We start from the raw sequence: 12291 nt of genomic DNA on the forward strand, positions 1-12291 counted from the left end.
AGCTTTTATTGCATCCAAATTTTCTGTACTGACTTTTACTCTTCGCATAGATACATCTGTTTAGAATATTCTTCATCTCTGACTTGATTACGAAAAATATAGTATGATGTTTCTTCTTTGATTCGCGCGCGCGAATCGAGAGGATTATTTATCGCCGTTCTGAAAACGAGCAGCACGGCAGATTCGATGAAGCAGCGCCGAGAAGAAGGCGCCTGATCGGATCTCCGGCATCCCGACGCCTCGAGGCGACGACGTCTACGGATGTGGGTCAAAATGATTCGGTAGCCGGCCGCGTAATTCAGTACATCGGTATATTATCTCCGAATCGTTCTGTACCTTTCCCTCCGGACCCCTCTGTCTCCGCCGGCGTCCGGGACCTGTCTCAGGCCCAACCGAGGCGAGAAAAAAGGCATGCAATTATAACAGCGTGAAATTAACGGTAGCGACTTTGTACTCGCGTACATCAAATGCCGATTCACAAAAACAACGTTGGTAATTGATCACGTAGATACACGTAGACATACACACCTAATAGCCACACTACATCACAAGGTAGAATTAAAGAATTAAAAGAGAATTAAAGTGTTAAATATGTTGTATGAAAAAATGAAGAATATATATTACATACACACACACACGTATGTATATACAATATGTATAATATTTTGGCTCTATTTTGAGTAGATAATTATGAAAAATTAAATACTATTTACATGAATGCTGTCTCTATGAATAATTTATATTCAGATCACAATCATCAGTTTCAATTTAAAAAATTATTAATTTGAATTTGAAGAATTGTTGTTGAAAAAAATATTATTAATTCTCTTCATTATTGCTAGTGAGAAATAAAATTTGAACTTGAATAATATTATATTTATTGTCACACATTACCATACTCAATTTAATAACATTTAATAATATTTTTTTTATTTTTGATTCTATTATATTGGATTCTAAACCTTATTTATCATTAAAAGATAAATCTTTACAGTTTGAAATCAGATTCATTGAATATTAAATATAAAGCAAATATTCGTACGTGCACTTTTTATTCTTCATTTTTATTAGTTGTTTTAAAAATCTTCTAAGTATTTTACTATTAAATTGTTTTTTAAATTTATTTGGTCTTTTTTGACAATGATTTTGTTTTAAAAAGAAATTAAATATATACTGGCAATGTATTATATACCAATTTATAGCTTTTTACATTTTGTCAAAATAATTTGACTATCTTTTACATTTAAATTATAAAAATCCCTTTCGGATTGAAACTATTCTTATAGAAATTTAATACTGATGAACTAATGATTACTTATTTTGAATGTTAAAATCAATGTTGTTAATAATTCCTAGTTATAAACTCAGTTATACAACTCATAATAATCACATGTATTTCAGTGTTTAAAATTACTGATAAAATATTATCTTACAATTCATATAAATATATACTGATGTAAAATACTGTATTAATACTACGCAAAGCAGTACACTGAATTACTATGAAATCAATTGTCTCAAGTAATACAATATAGATTGCTCAACTATTTTTATAAAAATCTCAATGTTTTGTCAATTATTTTTTCTATATGTAAATAGTTTAAAACTCAATATCTTATTCATACTTTCTTTCAAAAATAAAAATAGTAGCTTAGAAAACAGGTAGCAATTTTTGAATTTACACAAATGCAAATATCTCAGAACTAAAAGTAATAATCTTGAAATACAAAAACTGTTATTTTCAATTAAAATATTTTTAATATATCATAAATATTTTTATAATTCTATATATCAGTAGTTTAAAATTATCAATATCTCTCGTATTTGTATTTATACTTCCTTTTAAAAATAGTGACTATTTAGAAATATAATAGGCAGTAATTTTCGAATTTACGTAAATGCAAATATCTCTAAACTAAACTAAACTAAACTAAACTAAAAAAATAATGGTTTTGAAATATAAAAATTGTTGTTTTCAATTCAGGTATTTTTAGCATAATATATATTCAATTTTACTTTTTAATGAAAAGAGTTAGCTAAAATCTTAGATGGTATCATGTCATCTAAAACATAATCAAAAGATGTTTACATTTTTATAAAAATATTTTTTAGCAAGAGAAAAGCCGATGAAAAAATAAATAATAACTGATAGATATCCGACAGCTAATTATCTTATAATCTTATTCATATAATAAAAAATAACTTAATGTAGACATTTTTTAGGATATGTTAACTTTTAGGATATGTTTCAGTTATCCTTTCAATTGTCTTTAATATTTTTTAGATATATTTTCATTGTCTTAATTAATAATTAATTATCTAATTAATAATTGTGCTATCAATATAATTCTACTATCAAAATAATATTTAATTTTTATGTTATTATTTACTTCTATCTTAGAACTTCCCATTAAGAAAGATTCTACATTTGGGTGGAACCTCATTTTGAGGCTCATCTTCAAAAAATCATTTTATTAGAAATTATAAATTATAAATTATTTTATTAGAATAACTATCTCTTATTCTATCGTATCCTTTTATTCTATCTAGTTTTATTCTTCTATAGTTTTTATTTACAAAAAATAGAACGTCGCATCTATCAAGCTGCGATGTCATATGCTACTACTTACGGATGAATGAAAGATATTTCTTTTATTTTATCTTTTTAATAAAATAAAAAGGTATTTAGACTTTTCGCTTTATAAAAGGCAACTATAAAAAACTGACGAAAAGATTCCTTCTTTAATTTTTCGACAAAATTAAAAGATATCTTATAGACAACTTCGTTTTGCCGAAGAAACAACATAAAAAAGATATCTATAAGTAAAGTATAATTTTTCATGGTACCTTTCTCTTAGCTTGAAAAGAAATATTATATGCTATTTTTTTTTTAAAAGTATATTATATGTACTTTATTGCAAAAAAGCTAGAAATTTTGATTCGCTTTTAAAATTTGACTCGTATTTTTTTAAAATACTTTGAAAATTGCTTTTTTTCTAAGAATCACTTGTAAGAAAATAATCTATAAAAATGATTCTCTAATTTCTTTAAAAGAAAAATATGCCGAAAATTTTTTTCCAACAGAACATTATATTTCTTTAGAGAAATTTAAGATTAAGAATTATCTTAAGATTTAGACAACACAAAGTCCAAAATTGAAATATAAGACGTTTTAAGGACATCTTTGCGAAAGATATCCAAGGAATATCTTAAAAATATCCTAATTTTGAATTTTATATTGTCTGGATATTAATAAATTTATAATATTTAAGTATATTAGCAATATTTTAATAATTATTTGACCAGTGCTTAATTATTGGTGGAATACAATTAGTAAAATGTTATTAATAATATTTAGAAATATTTATTTATTAATAATAAGAAAGAAATATTTATTATATAACAATATTTAGAAATTTGAGAATTTAATTAATAGCAAGAAATTTATAATGACTAAACATTAATATTTAGTTAATAGTTTTTTAGTAATTTTTGATTAGTTTTATATTAAAATGGTATTAATAAAAAAAATTGTTATCCATCCAAGTACTAATCTAAAAAAAAATGTTTCTTAGTTTCTAAGCTTGAACAAAAATTAATATGTATTGAAATGACGTTACACGATTGATTTCATGTAAATATATGAACAAATTTATTAAGCCTTATTATATTATAAACCTCCAAAAATTCCAAAAATTTCAACTTAATTATCAATTTTAATATCAATTTTTTTATTAAATTTCTCTGAGATATAGACATTCGCTGAGAAAAACAAGTATTTTTGATACTTTTTTCTAAAATTAAAAGAAAAGAAGAGCTTTAATACACAATGTAATACACAACACATTACTAGTAAATAATAATAATAATAATGTTTTTTTTTAACAAGATTATTTTCAGAAAAAAACTGAATAAACTCATAAGATATATGTCATATGCATATGCATATGTCACATGCATATTATATTTTATTTTTGATAATTCTATTTTGTTTATTTCTAATAATTCTTGTCGTTCTTATTCACCTACATGTAGAAAGCAAATGAAAAATAATGCTAGATATTTTAAAACCATCAGAGTAATCAATTTCCATTTGTGTATATTTCCAAAGCGTATTTTCTTCGTCTTGTCTTTTTCTTCCGTACATTTCACAAATGCGAGACAAAATTGTCCAATGATTTACAATAATAAGATGTTATTATAAGCTAATATCGCTAGATCTTAAAAGCTATATATCTTTTAGAGTATTACAAAAATTTCTACTGATGTCTTGGGTTGTACACTTCCAAAGTGAATTTTAATTTTGATCTTCTTACAATCGGCTTTTGTGAACTTTCTAAAAGTTCGTTAGATAAAAGCTCCGCTTTAATACGCGAATACATAAGAACCTAACGCAGAGTTGCGGCCGAAAATTTTTTAGGTAGGATATTGAAGGCAAGGCCAATGACCGTTCCAGATTCGTTAGTTCGTCCTAAATTCTAACCGGAATTCTTTGAAACGCCGCAAGAATGATTCTTTCACATTCGTTACGGGGCGCTCACGTTTTATGAGCATCTAACGATAGGAATTTTATTGGTTCTTGTTTTCTTTTCTACTTCTTCTCGCGAATGTTTCTTCCTTGCAAATAAGATTATCGGATGTTTTTTTCTCTTTGTCCTAAGTCTATTATGTTTTAAAAGTTTCTTTTCGCAAGACATTATTTTCTGCAAAAACCCTCAAGGAAAAGAAACCTTTGGTTGGTTTACTCGTGTGCCAAGGTATTAATCTAGACGTTACAATGTCTAAAATTGAAATATAAAATGTCAAAGACGTGTTTTATGTTTTTATATTGATTACAGATGTTTATTAAAGATGTTTTTATCAATTAGAATCTATCGGGAAAGCTTAATATATTGTAGAGAATATAAGAAATATATTTAATTAGCTAATTAATTAGAAAGTATTTCAAAATGGTATACTATCAATATCGTAATAAAAATTGTATAAGAAAAGCGTTTATAATATTATGATAATCAGAGATTTATAGTAGAATTTGAATTTTTATGTTTCGACTTCTTATCCTTCGATTTTATAATGTCTGACTTAACATCTAGATTATCATCTTGGTTAGCGCGTAAACTAATTAAAGGATTTTACATTTAAAAATTTTCGCGGATAATTATTTTATAAGATTTCATTGATCAGATCATTCCTGAAATCTCACTCATTGATTTTATTACAGTTTTTCTTGTCAGAAAAGAAGACACAGTTAATCCAAAGATAGATTAATTCAATAGATGGTGTTTCTTGACAGTTGTGACTTTTATTTAAAAAATTAGATATATCTCATTGGATATATCTCAATTGAATATATTTATAACATCTCCGACATAATGTGTCGACCACATTTCACGAAGTCACGAAGAACACAAGTATGCTTTGAAATCTTTTGTACATTATTTTTTTCAAATAATGATTAAACAAGTCAAAATAAAATAAAATATTGATAATATTATATTATATTGATATCTAATTGAAATTATCTTTGTTGCTAAAAAATTTCATGCATCTAGATGTTAAATATGGAAATTTAGTTATCACAGATTCTTGCTGTAACTAATTCTTTTTCTATAAAAATACAAGTTCTTATTCATCGACTATACATTTTTGTTAAGATTTAATAAAGTTTATAGTAAATCTAGTGTGAAGCTGATGAGGAATCTTAATGAAGCCATGATTACCGTGATGCGTGATTACATGATTGATTACGAGCCTAGGATTATCTTGAAAGAACTTGATAAAAATTTGAAGTCAATATAATCAGGAGACAAAATTTCTATCTCCCAATTTTCACATATTGATTGAGATTATTCTCGATTTAAATAATATTTGGAGACAATTGTTGACAATCTAATAATTATTGAGATGCAAATAATTTTTTTCGATTTCTCGATATTAGCTGGAACTTTTTCTCTACTTTTTATTTTGATGAAAACAATAAAATACCTCCGTATTTTACTTGCATATTAATAATATTTTTGGCGCGCCTATACTCAGCTGAAATTTCTCTGTAATATTTATGAAAAATACCTTTTTTTATTTATTTTATCGCAATTCATTACATAATGAAAAATATGTTTTATTAAAAGACTAAGTTTAAATCTGTTCGTCTTTTCAGAAATTATTTACTTTTTTCAATGTTGCAGTGATCTCGAATAAAACATCATTATCAATAATGGAGGATAAAAGAAAAGGTATTAAAATTCTGTCTCCTTAAATAGCATGCTCTTTTTCTCGTTAAAATTTGAGAAGGAAAATTTTATTTCAAATAAATCTAAAGTATCTAAAAAATATTTAAAGCTAACTAAAGTTAGTAAACACTTCTTTATATTTTCGAGGATTATTAAAATTTATTATAGTGGCGTTAGTATTGTAGACTTATTTTTTGTCAAATAATGTAAAGCGAGCAAACAATGCCACAAAAGAATCGTAACAACGTAAGGGTCAGAATATTCGTGTAGGTGCATACGAATTTCGAGAATATCACGCAGCACGACATCGTTGTATTATTGTCGGGCTCATTGTGTGGGACGATTCAGCTTTGCGTATGCGGCAAGTGACTTGTCTAACGAGCGGTTAAGTCAGGCGAATGCCTGGTGGCGCAAGAAATGTGAGAGATTTCTAACGATCGTCGATCGCATTAGCAGTTCCTTGCTCCCAGCGCACGAGCTTGGCCAAGGCAATAGCCACTTAACGATCGTTCGCCGCGCGCGAAATCTCTCGCGAAACGTGCACGTGCTACTCCACGTGGTCGCGGGTCAACGAACCGTGGTTTCTCCTTCCCGACGTGGGAGCACTCGGCGTGCTTTTACCCCGTGCCATTTCTAATATGCTCGATGACGTGAATGCATGACACGAGACACGGTTTCTGGCAAGACAAACGTAATGACGCTACCGAACTCCCCTCTCCTCCCTCCTCCCCCCCCCGTCGAACAAAACCCCCTTAAAGATCATATGTCGAATACCATAAATAAACTGTACGATTAATTGAGTAGTCAGGAAAATGAGATATAATCTTATATTCATTTGTACTTAGGCTAGAAGTATTTACGAGTCTTCGACTGTAACAGACTACTATTTTATTTGCCATATTTTTTTTCCAGCATTACACAAACATATCCTTCGCAATTCGTCACGAAATGTCATGATTATTAGCATTTATCGAATTTAAAGATGATTCCATATGTGATTGTAGTATGTGATTGTAGATCATATTTGACTTCTATAAAAAATGTTATCGTCCACTCATCGAAGTTACTGTGTACGTAACCGGTCTTTATATCGTGGGGAAGTTCTTCTCGTGAAGTTTCACTTGTACAACATTCATTTAGTACTTCTTTTTCGTTTTTCTTTTTTTTTTTGCGAAAGTTTCGGCTTGCTTGAATTATGCCGGTTTAACAACATAAGTATATGTTTCATCTTTGTACCAGCAAAATAAAAGTGACTCTTTCTTAAGAAATGATAAAGATAGCAGAAATACGCAACATTAACATTATGACTTATGCGATCAACATACATTTTTTATTTTAATATAATTGTCTTTTATTTATCAATATATATTTCGTTCATATGTACCGTTTATGCTAAGTTTGGAAAAATTTAAGAAATTTATCTTTCATAAATCATTTATATGTAATTTAAATAAATAAATAAAAATATGAAAGATACATTTCAAATTATTTAATTATCAAATTATTATTATTATTATCAAATTATTTTTATAACATCAATATCTTAATCATTAGATTATATTTTTTAGAACGTGTTACGCCGAATTTCTACGCTGATAGATACGGAAGCAATATTTTCTGTTATTCTGACAACTTTCATGTGGTGATTCTATTATATCCATTGTCAAATGTCCTGATAAATGTGAAAGATAGAAATCTGAGATACAGCATGGAAACGTGGTGTAAAGGTGAGATGGAGATATTTTTAGGTGCAACAGTTAACCTCTTTATTCATCTTTACGATTTTCGACAGGCGTATTATTTCGACAACATAATTTCCTTTTTTCTTTTCAGGTCTGATTGCCAAATTAAGTAATGACTCTAAACAAGAGGCGGTATCAATTATTTGTCGATCAATCATTTAACGTCTATCCAACGCATTTCTATCGAACAATAGCTAGCGAAGTAGATTTATAAAATTGAAAATCTCCATATAAAAATTAGGCTTCCTACAAGAAATAAATTATTTACTTATTATTTACTTATTCAGTATCTTCAATTCAGACAGTGATCCATTGATTGATATACAGCATAAAAATATTTTTTTGATAAAATAAATATACAATGATACAAAAAGAATAAAAATTTTTAAAATATCAATTAAATTTCCACAAGAAATTTTTAGTAATATATAAAAATATTTTGCAAAATTTTTTTTGCAGTATCTTAATTGATATTTATGAACATAGTTTTCGATTATTATGTTTTAAAGATTGCAAATAAACGACAATTAAATTAGTTAACAAATAAATTACATATTTTCTTGAATTTTTAAAATAAATTTAGAAATTAAAAAATTAATAAGTGCTAAAAATCCTGCTTGACCGTAAATGTTTTATTTTTTAATACTAGTCGTATATACTGAAAAAAATAAAAATCAAAATGGATTTAATAGTTTCAAGTTTTTTTGTTCGCAAAGAAGTTGTCAAATTCTAAACAAAATATTTATAACAATAAACATATATGAACAGAACTAATAAAAAAAATATTTCATTTTTCAATGAAATAAATCGAAAAATTTAATGATACCTTTTCTTTTTAACTTGAAACAAAAAATAGTCGAATAATCCTAATTACAAATTGATTTTTGCGCATTCCTCAGTTATAATCGATTTGTTTAAAGAAATATTTAATTATTATAAATTGGCATGAAAAATATTTATATTTATTTTATATTCTATTCTAATAACTGCTACATCTGCTTATTTAATTTGTGCATGTTTACAATTTATCAATTTATAAATTATATATTCGTTTTAATCTCAAAGTTGTAGCTAATGCAACTGCAATGAATGTTGTTATGAGATTCCGATATATACTTAATAATTAATCATCTGCGGTCATTACGATCGTGTCGTAAATGCGAATGCGAGCGGAAACGGCACTTATAATTTTACGTTTCCTATAATCATTGTTTGTCGATTTCGGCAAATGGTACCACCTTGTTGATCTCCTCGGTGGTCTCCAGGCACAGATGAAAGCTGAAATCATAAATGCGCTGATACCTGCGACGGGCTTGGTTCTGGGTCCCTCATGAACCACTGACCCACTGGAACCACTCCGGACCATCGGGATTAACAATGTATTTCGGTAGTGAATAAACTTGGCACAAACGTACTCGGTTCATCGACCTGCTCGCCATCTTTCTCTCTTTCTTTTTACGTTCTCCTCCTTTGCGTTTCGCCCCCGTTCGTTCTTTGCCTCCCTCTTTCTCTTTCTCTTTTTTTTTTCTCTCGCCCCCCTGCCGAGTCCTTTCTATCCCTCCTCTCATGGTCGCCAATGGTGCCCGCGGCTTTTAATGCGATCATATCCGCTATCGAGATGGACGATCATATTCATCGTTTCGCTACGTGTATTCGCTCCGCCATCGTTGAAGAACAAGAAGCAAGTCAACCGAATTGACTCGCAAGCTGATTTTATCATGAATATTGGATAATAATCGTAACATAATTCTCGATCAAGAATCGTACTAGACATGATCTATATCTCAGTTTCATTAATTCATTCCTTAATCGTGAGATATAAATATAAGTCTACTTTTTTTAAAAAGTCGGTAAACGTATAATATCTTACGAAAACTTGTAAAAGTACAAAGGAAATTTCAAGTTTGAGAGACAAGTGTTCAAGAGATGTCAGCCTTCATTATAATTGTATTATATAGCTCCTACTGATTCATTGCAGTCATCTTAAATTAAAATGTTAGAAGCGAGAAAAATTAATAAAATAAAAATAAAATTAACGAATGAATTAATTAAAAAATATAATTATGAAATTCATAAAAATAGAAATGTTTTTTGATAAAATAGCGTTTGCAATCGATAAAACAAACTTGTAAAATGAAGCTCTTTTTTGCTCCAATCAATAAATAATTATATATATATTTAGAAATAAATTGTAATTCTATCTTTAATTAGACGAGTAATTAAAAATAGAGCTATAATTCATTTCTAAATTTATGATTATTTATTTTTTAATAGGTGATTATTTATTGATTAAGGAAATGAGTGGAGAGTTATCCAATATATTTTACAAGTTTATTCCATCGAGTACGATTGTTATTTTAACAAAAAACGTTTTTATTTTAATTTTTTACAAGTTTTTACAATTTTTTTACAAGTCATTTTCATTATGTGTTTTCCTCTTCTTCATGATTCAAAATGACTATAGTCAACAGAAGCTGTAATCGCATCATATATTAATGCTACGAAAGTGTATAATCCTTTTTTTTATTTTGATAACAGTTGAATAAACAAAATATTAACACATTAGGCATTGCTTAATAATGAATTTTTGGCATATAGAATTTCTAATAATTTAAATGCATTTTTCGTCCCCTTAAATTTTTAACTGAGAGTTTAATTGTCTTATGCTCGATTCTACCAACGTAGATTTATTTTAATCTTGATTTATCTTACTCTTCATCTTTTTTTAATTCTTACTTAACCAGAGATACATTAATCTACGTTGATAGAATCATGCATTAGGCCCATTTTCACAATATACGATAACCAAAAGATTAAATTAACTATTAACTTGAAAATTAATTAATATACACTTTTTTGTGACCTTATGATTAAATAAACTAAAGATTGTATGTATATATATGTGTAAGTTTCAGTTTATCTAATTATGAGCTTATGAAAATCTGTAATTTTCTGTATTAATTAATTTTCAAGTTATAATTAACCTAACCTTTTGGTTAATTCATATATTATGAAAAGGGCCCCTTAGGGGGAGACCAATATTTAATGACAAATATTAAGAACAAACAGGTACAATGCGTTTCGTATTAGCCCAACGAGAGGAGGAGGTGGATGTTAATACTTCGCGAGCACGTGGCCGAGATGGGCCGTTATCTAGCGGACCGCGTGAGGCCCTCCACTTTGTGGAACGGCCCGAGAGATCATCACGGCATTAAACCTTCCTTCTTTCCTTCTCCTCTTTGCTCACGGTTCTCTTTACCTCCGTTTTACGTGTCTTCTTCCCTCCTGTCCTATCATCCTATCATCCTCTCTCTCCTTCTCCCTCTCTCTCTCTCTCTCTCTCTCTCTCTCTCTCTCTCTCTCTCTCTCTTCACTTCTCATCCTTCTCATCTAGCTCTTGTCCTCTCTCGCTCATTCGAGCAACAAGCTTCGCGTTCTCGAGTCGGTCATGCACCTGTGAGAGTGAAAGTGTCCTCCGTTCTGCGCCGCGCGTTCCTCCCCCCGCGTTCATCAAACCACCACCTTCGACGACCACTACCTTCCGCGACACCTTCGACGACGCACACTGTCCATCCTCCACCACACGTGATCGCCAAGCTCTTCGACCAACGTGACAGGCAACTCGTCCCGTCGCCTGTCACGTCAGTCCCTCAAGCAGCGAGATAATTTCTTTCCGTGGATTTCTTCTTTTTACGAAACGAGGAACGGTCTCGCCCGCGGCAAACTTTTCCGATTGTGAATGATTACCCTTTAAGATTACTTGTTTCAGCTCATTGTAATTTGTTCAAAAAATTTATTTATATATTGCGCCATGTGTCTATGATTCAAGTTCTATCTGGATTTATAAATTGCGCAATTAATACTTTTGTTAGTAAATAATCTTCTTTCATAAATACTTTAGTGCTAGTTTTTATACGTAGTCACGATAAAATTATGTAACTTTATGCGAAAAAAGGGAAACTTATGAAATAATGATGAAATAATGATTTTAAAATTATATACATTTAATGCATTATTACATATTTCTATCTTTTTTATATAATCTATTTGTTCAAAATGCTGATATATACATATACCAAAAGTAAAGAAATGGGCAAATAATGAACTTGTTTAATTAATATCAACATTACTGAATCTAGATACATTAAATTAAAAATAAATTTACATATATTGGCAAACATCGGGTTAGTTTTTTAAAACGCTATAATTATGCAAAAAATTATAATCATAAATTTCCATTTAATGCGCGATGTATTAATTAAAAAGCTGGAGTCATCGTGAGTTAATTCATCGTCACTGATCGCAAAGAAATGATGAAT

The sequence above is a fragment of the Pogonomyrmex barbatus genome, unplaced genomic scaffold (genome assembly GCF_055798465.1).
Source record: "Pogonomyrmex barbatus isolate J1 unplaced genomic scaffold, ASM5579846v1 scaffold6, whole genome shotgun sequence".
NCBI lineage: Eukaryota > Metazoa > Arthropoda > Insecta > Hymenoptera > Formicidae > Pogonomyrmex > Pogonomyrmex barbatus.